Below are 16,828 nucleotides of genomic sequence, written 5' to 3'. Positions count from 1 at the left end.
GAAAAGAAAGTCCTCTTTCCTTCTTCTGAGGGTCCAATAATAGGAATCGCACTCCATTCCTGATCCTTTCATAGGCTGGAACTTCATCCATTGCAGGGGTCTGGAACTCCATCTCTGCCATCATGGAAACGAAATCACGGATCAGGGACAAAAAATGCCCTACTGACGAGCAGCAGGCAAGTGATCGGATATTAAACTGATAAGAACAGATTTTATTTTTTTTTTTCTTATTTGCCATTCAGTGCAAACGTTGCTCCTACATTGAAACTTACATCCCCAAGGGGAATAACGGGCAACCAAGTTCCTTAGGATACACCTTTAACACATCCTCATGGCCACAAAAAATGTTCTTACTTTATTTACAAGGATAAATAACTCAAACCTTTATCAGATGTCTCCATTTAAGAAATTTCCAGCTACCCTCCGCATCCAATCCCTTCTCCAAATCCCACTTGTACAGAAAATACAGCTTATCAAGCACCATTCTAACACATCCACTCACTTCAATCTTTTCCTTCTTATAAACGTACAAGTTCCTACAGTCCCAAAGCACCTCTTTCACACATGTCAAAAACAACCATAATATCCTGTCTTTCTCTCTTCCTAATTGGCACAAAGCAAACATAACAATATCATACTTCAGTCTTTTCACACCAGTCAGTTCAGCACACAAACCACTCAGCTCACCCCATACCTGTTTCGCAAACGCACACTCCCAAAATAAATGACCCACACTCTCTTCATCACCACACAAATCTCTCGGACACATATCAGACACCGCTAAACCTTTCCGCCTCTGCACACTCCTAACAGGTAGGGCATTATGCATTGACATCCACATCAGATCTCTCTGTCTATTTGAAGTCTCAAACTTATCTAACTTTCCCCATACAATCTTTGCCTCATTTGAACTTAGTCCATCAATCGTACACATAAGTTTCCTTTCACATCTCTCTTTCACCTCAGCCTTCCCCTTCAAAAAATCTTCTTTGCGCACATCCTCTAACTTATATTTCCTAATGAAACTCTCAGCATACTGGTACCATACACTATTTTTAAAGGCAACAGGCCTACTTCTATCCTGTTCCTCCCATTTCAACTGGCGCAGCAGGTTTCCAGCTATGTACCGGAACATACAAGCCGCATTATTGTCCTTCCGAAGTAGTTTAACTAAGAAACGTATAAGATTAAGGCCCAAAAACACTTCTAGGTCAGGGAAATCTAATCCACCTAGCTTCCTTTTTTTAAACAAGGTTTCTCTTTTAGTTTTTTCAATACAACTCCCCCAAAGAAAAATAGCAAGAGATCTTTCTACCTTTTTTAAAAACTTACCTGATGGAGGAAAAACCAAAGCAATATAAAGAATCATAGGTAAAATTACACTTTTTACCACTAACACCTTGCCCGAAAAAGACAGGTCCCTCAGCCTCCACATCTCTAACTTTTTTGTGATCTTTGTCCCCAGCTCCAGCCAACTATCATCTCCTTTCAGTCTCTCATCAAGCTCCACACCCAAGATTTTAATACTACCTGACATACATTCCATATCACAATCACTCAAAGCACCCTTCCAAAACCCTTTCAACTTACTCTTCCCCAATTGATCTTAAAGGAAGATGCTATACAAAACAAGTTAACTAACAATTTCACCCTTTGAACATCACACTCAGAATCACACAACACACACACATCATCCATATAGCCCAGAGCTTTCACACTTCTATCTCCACTCCCCGGCACAAAAAAACCTTTTATGACTTTATCCTTCCTTATCATTTGCAATAAGGGCTCCATTGCACAAACGAAAAGAATTGGCGACAGGGGGCACCCCTGCCTAACCCCAGACTTAATTTCAAAAGGCAATGTCAGAAAACCATTTACTTGTACCCTACTGCAAGCACCCTCATACAAACCAATCAACAATTCAACAAAACTCCCAGGAACACCCATCCTTCGCAAAACTTTGAACAAAAACACATGCGCAACCCGATCGAACGCTTTCTCAAAGTCTAACGCACACACAATCATTCCCCTATCCCGATTCTTGCAATCCTCAATCATATCTCTCACTAACACCAAATTATCCTGTATCACTCTCTCTGGTACCGCACACACCTGATCATTCACAATCACATGTCCAACCACTTCTCTCAGACGATTTGCTAAGATCTTAGCGAAGCATTTATAGTCTGTGTTGAGTAAAGTAATAGGGCGCCAATTACCTAAACACCGTCTATCCCCTTTTTTAAATAAAAGAACCACAACCCCCTGCTTCATTTCGCTAGGCATCTCCGCACCTGAAAACAAAAGCTTCATAACGTCAGACAGATCACTCCCAACAATGTCCCAACACTTAACATAAAATTCCCAAGGAATCCCATCTTTGCCTGGTGACTTATTCCTAGCAGATTTTAGAATAACATCCTTCACCTCTGCTTCCGTTACATCACTCAGCAAAAGGACATCATCTTCAGGAATGAAGTTCTGCAAAATCTCCAAGAACTCATCATCCACACCTAGATCACACTTTTTCATACCATACAATTCATTATAGAACCAAAGCACCACATCTAGAACCTCCATACCACCCACTTCACTATAATCCTCATTCAGCAAAACATCCATCACTTTCTTCCCACCACACATCTTTTTGAAGAAAAACCGCGTACATTTTTCATTTTGCTCTCTTGCATCCACTTTAGACCTGAAAATAATTTCCCTCCCTTTCTGCTTAAACCAATCATCCACATCACTTTTTGCTCTTTCTAGATCATACTCCACATCATAACCCATACTCTTGCATTTTTGTAAGAAAGAAATTCTCCTATTGAACCACTTAAACCTTGATTTCTTTTCCCTAGCTTTAGCATAACCTATATGTTTAAAAAAGCATGCTATCCTACCCTTCACCCATTCCCACCACATCAAGACATTTGAAAACCTGCCCTTTTCTCTCCTCCATATATTATATTTTTTCTCAAAACCATCTCTAACCTTTTGGTCAGCTAGAAGAGAAATATTCATTTTCCATACCCCTCTCCCATAAACAAAATTACTAATTTCAAAAATGGCAAATAAACAATCATGGTCAGAAAAACAAACTCTCTCCTGATTATAAACCTTACATCCCACCGAAGAGCTGGAAAAGAAAAAATAATCCAGACGTGATTCAGTTCTCCCATCATCAGCGTGATAGGTGAAAGCATACTTCTTCCCCCCTCCTGCATCCTGCAAAGAAAAAACCTGCATATGTTGCTTCCACAGGTTACCAGTGACATCCACATCTGATTCATAAGACCCGGCTCTTCCCTTCTTCTCAAGGATGCAGTTGAAATCTCCACAAATAATAATCGGAATCCTCCCGTGTAGAAAAAAACTCAATTTCTCAAAGAGAGCCAGTCTATCTTTTTTGACTGCATGACCATATATGTTGATCAACTTAAAACGCCAACCACGAAAAGAAAGCACAAAACTCATACATCTTCCTTCTTCTACGACATCTCTTTGTTCAACAGTAATGTCCTTATTTTGGATTAGAACACCGATCCCATCGTTCCTGTTAACTCCTGAAAAGGACCAAAAGGATTTTCCGTATGTCCAGACAACCCACATTCTTGGACACAAACTATATCCGAGCCCTTAGAGGCTAAAAAGTCCAGGACCATCGCCCTTTTATTGGCCGATTAAAAGAGCCTCACATTTTGAGACACTATCTTGAGTTGTAATGTCATAGATGGAACTTAAAGAGGAGGTCAGGTTTCCAAAGAAGAGATCCCACCATGGCTCGGAACTTCACGTTCCCGAAAACTGCAGAGCCCTCTCCAGATCAGCAATCTGCGCTTCATCCAGGTACCCTTGAATACTTGGCGATTCACTCACATATTCTGGTGACTCTAGAGCTTGCCCATCATCAGGACTTAGCACCGCGAAAGGATTGGGGGACTCAATCACCGAAGAGGGCCCAGGAAAACTGAAACTCCCAGGCAACATAGGACTCTGTCTTAACCTTTTAGGGTCTCTTTTCATCTTACCGATAGGTATTTTTGATACCACCTTGTGGAAAATGGCTGCATTTTCGGCAGCGGGCATTCTTGCCTCCTCCAGCTCCTCAGCAGACAAAGACCACTCTATTGCAGATGCTCCTGACCCAGAAGCCATTGCCTCTTGCCCTGTTTCCGGACTTTCTGCCTCCACAATTTGCATAGTATTGCCCACCTCCTCCAGCTTAAACTCAGCCGCTGCCACCTCCTGAGGGGTTTCGGTAACCACCTCTTGCTGGACCTGCTCACTCATAGGGACGGCCTCTTCCAAATTCTGCTCCACCTCCTCCTCCAAAGACTGACCCTCTGGAGACCCGGCTTCCTCCACCTCTTCTCCTCCCTTCTCTCCTTCTTCTGTTTCAGAATCCGGCTCAATCACAGAGCTCTCACCTCTCTGCAATCTTTCCATCCTGGAATCTGCTCGCATCCTCTCCTGATCTCTCGCCCATCGCCTTTCGCACTGCATCTCCGTTGCGAGACTACCCATACTTGGACAGGCCCTGCAAGCATGTTCTGTGCTCCCACACAGGTCACAGGAGCGAGGATTTGAACACACTCTAGTTTCATGGCCCCGTTGCCCACAGTTCCTACAGACAACCCCATTTCCACAGTTTTCTCGAGTGTGTCCGTACTTACCGCATCTGCGGCAGAAAGTTGCCATTCCTGGATAAAACAGATAGCCTCTATTTCCTCCAATACAAAAATTTGCAGGTGGATACATTATTCCACCGATGCCCTCCGGATTTGGCTTAAACTTTACCCAGAATTTGATGTTCCCATTAAATACACCATACAAGTTCCTTTGCTCAAAACCGCCCTTAACTGTAGAACAGTATCTGGATAGGAAAGCCTTGATTAGTGCTTTTTCCACAAAGGGGTTGTACATGTGCACAGTCAAAGGTCTCTCAATGGCAGAGAATAGAGCATTAAAAGTAAAGTGCTCCATATAGCGGTGGCGGCTATTGGCTCTTAAATCCTGAAAAAAGTTCAAACATACCTCTTCCAGAAAAAAGGACACATCGTAGGTGCAGGTAGCCGGGAACTCCTGGATGCAGAAGACTTGGTCCAGTGAAATTTTCCCCAGTTTGATCAGGATCTTCTCCACAACGAATTTCAGGTTCAAATGGTCCTTGTGACGGATATCACCAACAAGACGTACTGTGTTCTTTACTCCAGCCATATTCTTTCAAAATGCCCAAGGCACAGGATCACTCTGGCACGACGGAAAGGTTTCCTCGTAGAAACGGCCCCTCTGACCCAGACCCAGCAGGGTTTCCCCAACTAGATCTGAGCCAAAAGGCCGAGAAGCGATACCCGCTCGGCCTCGACAACGGGGCCGCTTATCGCCAATGCTGAGCACTTCTCAAAGCAACTGCCCTACAGGCCCCAGACATAGCCACAGTCCGGGAGGCTTCTTGCTCTCTGACAAAACAAGAAAAAACGTACGGCCTACGCTCAGAAATCACCAGAATGCTGCTCTTCGTGTTTGCCATTTGCATAGCTCCACCCACCGCTGTTGGACACGCCTTTTCGTCGCACGAAATTCCTGGTGCCAAAGCACGCCAAGCAGTAGTAAAAATAAAAACAGGAGTGAATGGAGAAGTTGTGAAAAAAATATATATATACAGCATTGTTGATTATGATGTCACGGCCCCATTGTTGAGTGTTCCATCAGGGCCCTTGTGATGTCATCCAATAGCTGACCTTACTTGACCTCTTTGACCTCTTGACCTGACAAGGCTCTTGTGACACGCGCAGTGTTCCGTCCATTGAACAGACAAGGTAGGTCCAGCTGCATAGGAAGTGCTGGGCTACTTTTTAGCCACCAAGTAATCCAGTTCAAAAGATCCACAAGAGGGAGACACAGGCAAACTTTACTCATTTATTGAAGCACGGCAAAAGCTAAATGGTTACATCCAGCCAACTTGATACAAAAAGGGGTCAATTGCCTGCCAGAGACGACTCAGCAACCAACCCCTCCGAGGTGTGCACAACAGGCCCAAATCAAACGTGGAGGAGGTCCAAACAATTCATTCAGGTGATAAGCCAATTAACCAATCATCAGTCTTAATTGGATCCAGGGTGTGACGACACTGGGGCTGACTGGGTTGCTTGGTGCTGGAAACAACCAACAGCTGATGCAATTAGGAGATTGACAGACTAGATGCAGGTATTATATGCAAAAAGCAACACTGCACTGACTGACTGGGCAGACAGAGAGAGGAGAAGCTGAAGGAGGCAGGACACACACAACTTTCCACTTGCTTGGCTGGAAGGATGATGCTTGCAATCCATTTCAATTTCATTCTGTTTTTCATACTGGATTAGAAGGGGTGCACCGGTCCTGGAGGTACTGCAATACCAGGTCAATGCGTGGAGTGGACAGAGCAAGCTCTTTTTCCATCTCCCTGTTCGAAAAATCCATTTAATATATGGTCCCCAGATAGGGGACGTATCAGATATTAAACTGATAAGAACAGATTTTTTTTTTTTAAGTTGATGCGTCAGAAGACGCGGCATAAATGTATTAGACAATATTATGTCCTACGCCTCATCATCCGTATCAACCGTATTTTTTACTTTTTATTTATATTTCTTATTCTTTTTAAAAAAAATAATATTTAACAAACAAAAACATAAAAGACAAAAACATAACATAAATCTTAACATAAATTCTCATTCTTCTACCATCTCTTCTTCCATATCCTAAACAACCTTTGCTTATTCATATATTAAAGGTATAATTATTAAAGGTTTTCTACCAAAAGCTTATTTCCTCCTTTCACCATGGTAATCAACAAAGCATCTTGAATGACTTGTAAATCTTCCATGGACACATCAATTCTTTCTTCCAACACCTTATCCAACCAATCACTTATTTTAAACCTCCTTCGAAAATCAGCTGGATCAGTTTCATAAAAGGTCAAAATATAGTCTCTTGCTTTTTTCAGGAATGGACCGGGATATTCTTTTATCATACGAGCTTTCGAGCTCATTAACTCATCAGGTAATTTTAACTTTCCACTAAGTACCTCCTCTGTCATAACCTTTTCCTTGTCTTCCCTTTCCCCTACTGCTGCAGCTTTCTCACCACCTCTTTTCCCTTCATCTTCAGATGCTGAAATCTCTAGACCCATTTCTCTCTCCAACACACTTCTATCTTTTCCCTTCCCATTATCCTCACCTACCTTATCTGCCCTATCCTCTATTTTTCTCTTTTTCTCCTTCTCACTCTTCCCCTCCAACTCTCTTTTCCCTTCTGATTCTTTTCTTCCCTCTGACTCTTTTCCCTCACCTGACCCTTTTCTCTCTTCTGACTCGTTTCTCTTTTCTGGCTCTTTTTCCTCTTCTGACTCCCTCCTTCTTTTGCATGTTGAGTACAAATGTCCAACCTGGCCACATAAATTACATTTCATTTTTTCCTTACAGGAATCCACAGTATGCCCAACGTTTTCACAATTATTACACCATTGCGCCGTACATTCATTTTTAGTATGACCGTATTTTTTACAGTTCCGACAAAAAACGTTCATGCCGTTAAAAAACAAATCACCGTTCACCTTACCGATCTTGAAGCGTCCAGGCGGAAAAACAATTTCTCCCCCTTTTTCTTCAAGGAACGTAACCAAAAATTTCCACTTCATCGACCAAATCCCGTATTTATTATAAATCTTCCCAACTGGGATAACTTTTTCGCAATATCTTGTTAGAAAGGCCGTAATTTCTTCCACCGGGACATATGGACTGTACATTAGAACGGTTACCATCCTTTGTTTTCTTGGAAAATGAGGTAAAACTTTCACCCCCTCCAAAATAGCATTCCTATTACTTTGCTCCAAACGTTTTAATACCTCAGTACATACCTCTTCTGATACAAAGACCACGTCATAGACGCCCCGCTTGTGGAAGTCCAAAATGGCCAAAATCAAATCCTTCCGAATGCTGATAAGTCTTGACAGAATCTCCTCAAAGAGAAAGGTTAACCCCTTCTCTTTTTTCTCTGGGCTTTGCAGCAAAAACCGGACTCCATGCTTCATCCTCTGGTAATCAGGTACTTCTTCAGGACCGTAGCTTCCAGGCTCCGGAGCTCCTTCCCCACCAAGGTTCTGGACCTCCATCTCCACCAACGCATCCAACGTATCCAACGACCGACAAGAGCTCCCTCACCAACCACCTAAATGGCTAGCAGGTATGGTGATCGCTCCTCGTTGCCCCGGGACTAAGCCTTTACCCCAATAGCTGCAATGGGTCTAACCACAGCTATAAACTGTGGGCTTTCCCAAAGGCCGAGGTTCAGGGTACCCGGGGCACCTCCGGCCAAGACCAGTGCAATACCTCTCGATACTACACTTGATCTTAGCTAAAAGGCCGAGAAGCGATAACCTGAAAAGGGTTCGCAGTACAGGCCGATGGTCCCCAATGCAGAGCACTAATGAAGGCAATAGACTACTGTCCCCAGCCCAATACACAGTCCGGGAGGCTTCTTTCTCTCACAAACCGGGGAAAACGTTCGCCCGCGTCCTACGCTCAGAAGTCACCAGCATGCTCCTTTTCGTGTTTGCTATCTGCATAGCTTCGCCCACACGCGACTTTTGGACACGCCTTTTCTTCGCACGAAATTCCTGGTGCGGTGCCAAAGCACGCCAAGCAGAAAACATGATAGGAATAGTAGTGAGTGAAAGGGAAAAAAAAAAAAAAAGGCTAAGCATTGTTGATTGTGATGTCACGGCCCCATTGTTGAGTGTTCCATCAGGGCCCTTGTGATGTCATCCAATAGCTGACCTTACTTGACCTCTTTGACCTCTTGACCTGACAAGGCTCTTGTGACACGCGCAGTGTTCCGTCCATTGAACAGACAAGGTAGGTCCAGCTGCATAGGAAGTGCTGGGCTACTTTTTAGCCACCAAGTAATCCAGTTCAAAAGATCCACAAGAGGGAGACACAGGCAAACTTTACTCATTTATTGAAGCACTGCAAAAGCTAAATGGTTACATCCAGCCAACTTGATACAAAAAAGGGGTCAATTGCCTGCCAGAGACGACTCAGCAACCAACCCTCCGAGGTGTGCACAACAGGCCCAAATCAAACGTGGAGGAGGTCCAAACAATTCATTCAGGTGATAAGCCAATTAACCAATCATCAGTCTTAATTGGATCCAGGGTGTGTGACGACACTGGGGCTGACTGGGTTGCTTGGTGCTGGAAACAACCGACAGCTGATGCAATTAGGAGATTGACAGACTAGATGCAGGTATTATATGCAAAAAGCAACACTGCACTGACTGGGCAGACAGAGGAGAAGCTGAAGGAGGCAGGACACACACAACTTTCCACTTGCTTGGCTGGAAGGATGATGCTTGCAATCCATTTCAATTTCATTCTGTTTTTTCATACTGGATTAGAAGGGGTGCACCGGTCCTGGAGGTACTGCAATACCAGGTCAATGCGTGGAGTGGACAGAGCAAGCTCTTTTTCCATCTCCCTGTTCGAAAAATCCATTTAATATATGGTCCCCAGATAGGGGACGTATCAGATATTAAACTGATAAGAACAGATTTTTTTTTTTAAGTTGACTACCCCAAAGGGGTATATTTTATTAAAAGCTTAATTTACAACATAACTTATATTACATAAGATCTTAAATACAATATAAATATCTTTAATTGGTCTTTACAAATAATTTAATAATAAAAAACTCTTAAGGATTTGGTGGCATCAAATTACAGAACCCCATTCTCTTAAAAACCATCTATTGCATAAAAAGGGAGAACGCTTTTTGTCTAATAAATAATATTTAAACATTTCCGCTAAAACCATCTTTAAAATATTTTCCACAGAAATAACCTCATGTTTAAATACTAAAATGTTCCTGGCCGCCCATAGTGCTAATTTGACGCAATTGGTAATCTTCCATGCCATCAGTCTTTGAATGTTGGTTGGGCATTCCAGTTCTCCGTATAAGACACTCTCCAGGGATAAGGCTGGCAGTCCTGTGATTCTTGTCATCAGTGGCAACATCTTAGTCCAAATTCACTGTGAAATAAAACAATACCAAAACAGATGGGACACCGTTTCATCTTCTCCACATCCTCCTCTTGGGCATACAGCAGAATTCGCTAGTCCTCTTCGGAACTGGAATGCCCGGCATGGAAGACACCCGTGCGCACAACTCCAGGCCAAATCTTTCTGTTGATTAAAAAGATAATTAGCACTTACATTTCTCCAGACTTTTTTGCACTTGGTTTCATTAAAATTACTTATGGGGGCTATAATCTTTTCTTCTTTAATTCTATTTAAAATCCTTTTACTATCTTTCAGGTCTTCCACCCTTTTCCCTTTTAGATTAAAAGAGGTTACTATTTTTTCTAAAATTTTATACTGGTCAGGCAGGTTAAAAGCATATGGGGTATTTAAAACTGTAGTAAACCAATTATTTTCCCTCATAAAAAAACCTGTATTGTATCTTATAAAATATGACCAGAAGTGTTCTTTAAAAAGGGCGTTAAGACACTGACTAAAATATTTAATTAACAAGAAAGTTTTAAAATCAGGGAAGTCCTTACCACCCTTGGGTTTGGGTAAAATAACTAATTCTCTCCGGAGCTTCTCCATCCTGGAATTCCATAAAAATATAAAACAAGTTTTATTAATTTTTTTCAATAAACGATCTGGGGGGGGGAAAACCATACTAAGATAGAGTAAAACCGGTAAGATCACCATCTTTGTAATTAAAACCTTCCCTTCCATCGTGAGTTTTCTTAAATTCCACATACATATTTTCTTGTTAATTTTTTGAGCCACCAAATCCCAGCTATTAAGACCATCATTAGACTCATTGAAGGTGACACCTAAAATCTGCACGGATTCAGACTCAGGAAATAAAGCATCATCTAAAACCATGCCTCCGATATTTAAAATATTGCTTTTGTCAATATTAACCTTAAAACCAGATGCACAGCAAAAGTGATCTAACTGTTTAGAGGTCTTTCGGATCGACAGGGTGTCCCTACATAAGACCGCCACGTCATCCATGTAACCCACTACTCTTGCTTCCAGTCCCCCCCCCGCCTGGCAGGGGGACTCCACATATCTGCTTATCTTTTCGGATCATACCTAGGAGAGGCTCAATCGCACAAATAAAAGAGTAGTGGGGACAAGGGACAACCCTGCTTCACCCCAGACCTCAAATGGACCTCCTGGGTCTTAAAACCATTTATTAAAATTTTGCTCGTGCAATGATCATAAAAGGCTTTTAAAGACAATAAAAACCCCTCCGGTATACCCATCTTCTCTAAAACACTAAAAAGGTAAAAGTGTGACACTCTATCAAACGCCTTTTCAAAGTCAATTGATAAAACCGCCACTCTCCCCTTTCTCTCCTTAATATTATTTATGGCGTCTTTTAAAAGATTTAAATTATCCCATATGCCCCTCCCGGGTACTCCACACACCTGGTTAGAATGGATGACTTTATGGATGACCTTTTTCATTCTGTTTGCGCAAATTTTGGCCATTATTTTATAATCGCAATTTAATAAGGTAATCGGCCTCCAATTCTTTATGTTTGTCCTGTCACCTTTCTTAAACAGTAGGGAGACTTCGCCTTTCTTCCATGAACCCGGGAGGGCTTTGGATCTAAAAACATCTGAGAACACGGAAAATAAATCATCTTTTAAAATCCCATAAAAAATCACATAAAACTCGATAGGTATACCATCAGGGCCAGGAACTTTCTCTTTCTTAAAACTTTTAATGGTATCTAAAATTTCTTTTTCTGAAAGTTCCTGCAATAAAAAGGATTGAGAGTCATGATCTAAAACGTTTCTAATCACCTTCAATGAGTCATTCATAAAATATTTATCAACATCTTTCGCATTAAAAAGATCAGTATAAAATTCATGCACTTTTCCTAAAATTCCCTCTATTTCCTTCTCTCCATCAATTTCCTCGATCTGGGTATGCTTATCCTGTATTTTTTTGAAGAAGTACCTAGAGCAGGTTTCGTTCTCCTCCAGATGTTTAATTTTTGAACGAAATATAATCTCTTTCCCCCTCTGCTCTAGGCACTGTCTTATTTCTTTTTTAATTTCTATAATCTCTTCTTCTACTTGCATACCCAGATCTCGGAATCTAAACTGGGTCTGCAGACGGGTATTTAATTTTTCATAAAATTCACGTTTTTCTTTAGCCTTAACTTTCCCCGCCTTAATGAAAAAATTTCTTATTTTCTTCTTCATTTTTTCCCACCACCTAGTAATAGAAATATTAGGATCTCTTACCCGTCTGCAGAGTTTATAAAAGGAAATAAAATCTGAGGGTCTTTTAAAAGCGATATATTCAACTTCCATGCTTTCTTCATTATCTTTTTACCTTCACACTTCACCTTAAAAACTAATAACTTATGATCTGATAAAACATTGGGAATTAATTCACATTTAACTGGTAGGATTTGTTGGGAACAGAAAATAAAATCAATCCTGGAGCTACAACTCGTGTTGCTCCAGGTTACTCCAGCTTCCTCAGGTACATTATTATTACATTTTTTAAAACTGTCGATCAATTTAAAATCTGAAACAATGTCCTTTAGCATATTAGAATTTTTATCGTAATTCCTGCTTGTAGCATTAGAAAACCGGTGCTCCCCTCTTAAAATACAGTTAAAATCCCCCGCTAGAATCAAAGGTTCGGAATCATTAATAAATAAAGGTAAAATCTCTAACATGTCTGCCCTTTCGTTTTTATCTGGTGAACCGTAAAAATTAAAAAATTGCCATTTAGTGCCACTAATAAAAGCTTTAACTAATAATATTCTGCCGGGTAAAATCTCATAAATATTTTCTATAAAAACATTGCCTTTAAATAAAATCGCAACACCAGCTGACTTGGACTCATTCGAACCTGACCACACAGAAGGTCCATATTTCCAGTCTTGCTCATATTTTTTATATTGCAGGCGGTGAGGAATACAACACTCTTGTAAAAAAAACTACTGTGGCGGTAAAAGCAGATAAAAAATTAAAAAGAGCGGCTCTCCTTGTCCTTGAATGTACACTTCTGGTATTAAAACAGAGTCCAGTAATCTCAGCCATGGTAAAATAAGTTAAAAGACAATATTCTTCTTACCTTTGGCACGTCCTCAGCAGAACCAGAGGCCTCTTCACTACTTATATCGCCTTGCATCCCCGATCCGACTGATATCATAGTATTAGGAGAGGAGCTTCCATCACTCAGCTGACCCCCCTCCCCAAATAACGTCGCAAACACTTCTGGGGCAAAAGTCGATTCCATGGGTAGGACATTGGGTCTCGGAGCCGCGGCGCCATGCCCCTCTCCTTCCGCTGGAGTAGGGGCTTCACACATCTCTGTTTCAGTTACATGGGTAATACCGGAGGAACTTTCACCCTGCTCCCCCCTCTGGTTGGAAGGGGGACAGGGATCACTTGAGGGGCCTGGAGGAGGAGAGCCCGCTAGTCCCCCACCGGGCCCTCTCCCCCGCCCCTCCTTTACCACCTCGGAAAAATCCCTCCGTCTTTTAGGCACCGCTGCTCCACCCGGGTCCTCTGCCGCACCAACAGGGTCCCCTGGCCCTGGTTGCGGTCCAGTAGGATCAGCTTCATCCGGTCCCCCCTCTGGAGGGGGGGCGTCCGTCGGCTGATCACTGGTTTTCCGCTTTGCTCTTCTCTGCTCTTTGGGTTCACCTGTTTGGGGGGGGTCTGCTTGATGTATCCATCGCCTCCTCTCCTTTTGGGGGATCTGCTCGGCCCTCTGGTTGCTTCGGACGCTTTGGTTGTGCCTCAGGTTGCTCTTGTCGCTGATGCTGCTGGAATCTGTGGGGGCAATTTTTAAAAAGATGATCGGTTCTCCTGCAAATATTACATCGTTTTTCATTAAAACACTCCTTAGTACTGTGCTGTGTACTTCCACAATTCCTGCATTGGCTTTCACAGTATTCACTAGTATGACCATAGGTACGGCATCTCCGGCAAAAGGGGGGCATCCCTGCAATAAAAAAATCACCTGTTAAATCCCCTATTTTAAAACGGGCTGGTGGCAGAAAATCACCCTTGGTGAAGTTGGCATTTTTGTCAAGAAGGACCTTGAACCTCCATTTTGAGGTCCAAACTCCCTCCCCATTAAAAATTTTTCCTAACTTTATTACTTTTTTAAAATAACCAGATAAAAACATAAAAACATCATCCTCATTAGCGAAAGGGCAGTACATCTTAATTATAGCAATTTTAAAAGAATCTAATTCATGCTCAATAAAATCTATCCCTTCTAACTCCGGATTTGTTTTTTTCCCTGGTATAGCAGCAACAAAGTCACGAAAAATTCCATCTTGGGTGAACATAATATCGTATACTCTTCTTCTTGGGTAGTCTTGGATTGCTAGAATTTCTTTTTTTTGGATCGAAAATATTTTTATCAAAATCTCCTTAATTACATATGATACGTTGTTAATTCTTTCATCAATTCCTTCCTTCATGATAATACGGACAGTATTCTTTATCCGGGCATACTCCGGTACGGTGTTATTTTCTTCTCCTCCTCCTCCTCCTCTTCTCCTCTCCTCTCCTCCTCCGTCTCTTCCTCCTCCTCCTCCGTCTCTTCCTCCTCCGTCTCTTCCTCCTCCTCCTCCGTCTCCTCCTCCTCCTCCTCCTGGATCGTCAGCCATGATGGAAAAAAGCTCGTCCAGTAACGCTCTGCAAGCAAAGAAAAATGCTCCTCTAAAAGTCCGGGGACTTCCAGAGGTTCGGGGGATCGCAACTCGACGTCCCCGGGACTAAGCCTCTCTCCCAATAGCAGCAAGGGGGTGAAGTCCAGGCTATAAACCTGGACGATCCCCCCAGGCCGAGAGAGAGGGTACCCGGGTCCTACCTTCTGACCTCTGACCAAGTGCAGCACACAAGATACTACACTTGATCTTAGCCAAAAGGCCGAGAAGCGATAACCTGAAAAGGGTTCGCAGTACAGGCCGATGGTCCCCAATGCAGAGCACTAATGAAGGCAATAGACTACTGTCCCCAGCCCAATACACAGTCCGGGAGGCTTCTTTCTCTCACAAACCGGGGAAAACGTTTGCGCGCGTCCTACGCTCAGAAGTCACCAGCATGCTCCTTTTCGTGTTTGCTATCTGCATAGCTCCGCCCACACGCGACTTTTGGACACGCCTTTTCTTCGCACGCAATTCCTGGTGCCAAAGCACGCCAAGCCGAAAACATGATAGGAATAAATAGTAGTGCAGTGAAAGAGAAAATAAAAAAATAAAAAAGGGGGTATGCATTGTTGATTGCGATGTCATGGCCCCATTGTTGAGTGTTCCATCAGGGCCCTTGTGATGTCATCCAATAGCTGACCTTACTTGACCTCTTTGACCTCTTGACCTGACAAGGCTCTTGTGACACGTGCAGTGTTCCGTCCATTGAACAGACAAGGTAGGTCCAGCTGCATAGGAAGTGCTGGGCTACTTTTTAGCCACTAAGTAATCCAGTTCAAAAGATCCACAAGAGGGAGACACAGGCAAACTTTACTCATTTATTGAAGCACTGCAAAAGCTAAATGGTTACATCCAGCCAACTTGATACAAAAAGGGGTCAATTGCCTGCCAGAGACGACTCAGCAACCAACCCCTCCGAGGTGTGCACAACAGGCCCAAATCAAACGTGGAGGAGGTCCAAACAATTCATTCAGGTGATAAGCCAATTAACCAATCATCAGTCTTAATTGGATCCAGGGTGTGACGACACTGGGGCTGACTGGGTTGCTTGGTGCTGGAAACAACCAACAGCTGATGCAATTAGGAGATTGACAGACTAGATGCAGGTATTATATGCAAAAAGCAACACTGCACTGACTGACTGGGCAGACAGAGAGAGGAGAAGCTGAAGGAGGCAGGACACACACAACTTCCCACTTGCTTGGCTGGAAGGATGATGCTTGCAATCCATTTCAATTTCATTCTGTTTTTCATACTGGATTAGAAGGGGTGCACCGGTCCTGGAGGTACTGCAATACCAGGTCAATGCGTGGAGTGGACAGAGCAAGCTCTTTTTCCATCTCCCTGTTCGAAAAATCCATTTAATATATGGTCCCCAGATAGGGGACGTATCAGATATTAAACTGATAAGAACAGATTTTTTTATTTTTTTATTTATTTAAATTTTTATTCAAGACAAAAATTAATACATATATGCAGAAACAGGAAAAGCAAAGACAAAATATCAGGCATTACCATATAAAGAAATAATACATTTTCATCAATACTTAATCAGAAATCTCCACTTCTTGACTTTCCAAATTCCTTCTGAATCCAAGCCACCACCATACTGCTTATCCCACATATAAACTATATAAAGTCTGGACAAGAATAACTTTACACAATCACTCTCTGACACCACATCCTTTTTAAAGACTAACAAATTTCTCACATCCCACAAACACTCCATAACACAAACCATAATGAACCACAACATTCTTTCATTCACCCTACCTCTTGCCCCAATACCGAACATCCCCGCTTTCCAATCCATACGTACCACACCTGTTAATTCTTTTACTAGCCCACTCACACTATTCCATACTTCAGATGCATACTCACATTCCCAAAACAAGTGCCTTACAGATTCATTACCCCCACACCCTTCCCTTGGACAAATTTCTGTTCTAATTAGATCCCTCTTTTTCTGGAACTCTCTGACTGGCAAGATATTATGTAGCCCCATCCACACAATGTCTTTCTGTTTGTTTGATACCCCACGTATCGACACTTTTTTCCACACACTCACTGCC

General features: G+C 42.4%; 2 non-coding genes and 3 pseudogenes across 2 annotated transcripts; all 5 read right to left on the bottom strand.

Moving 5' to 3' along the window:
• Positions 1–6,368: 6,368 nt before the first annotated feature.
• On the bottom strand, positions 6,369–6,568 carry LOC121006423. The gene has a single exon (XR_005780269.1). It is a non-coding gene; the product is annotated as a U2 spliceosomal RNA (small nuclear RNA).
• A 1,710-nt stretch (positions 6,569–8,278) lies between these two features.
• Positions 8,279–8,420, bottom strand: LOC121006666 (annotated as a pseudogene).
• A 1,021-nt stretch (positions 8,421–9,441) lies between these two features.
• LOC121006367 lies at positions 9,442–9,629 on the bottom strand. Its single transcript, XR_005780221.1, has one exon. It is a non-coding gene; the product is annotated as a U2 spliceosomal RNA (small nuclear RNA).
• Positions 9,630–14,841: 5,212 nt separating this feature from the next.
• On the bottom strand, positions 14,842–14,988 carry LOC121006596 (annotated as a pseudogene).
• Positions 14,989–16,020: 1,032 nt separating this feature from the next.
• Positions 16,021–16,223, bottom strand: LOC121006401 (annotated as a pseudogene).
• Between the last annotated feature and the right edge of the window lie 605 nt (positions 16,224–16,828).

Source organism: Bufo bufo, chromosome 6 (assembly GCF_905171765.1).
Source record: "Bufo bufo chromosome 6, aBufBuf1.1, whole genome shotgun sequence".
NCBI classification, from domain to species: Eukaryota; Metazoa; Chordata; class Amphibia; order Anura; family Bufonidae; genus Bufo; species Bufo bufo.
Note: the sequence above shows the minus strand (reverse complement) of the source record. Positions and strands in the feature narration are given on the sequence as shown.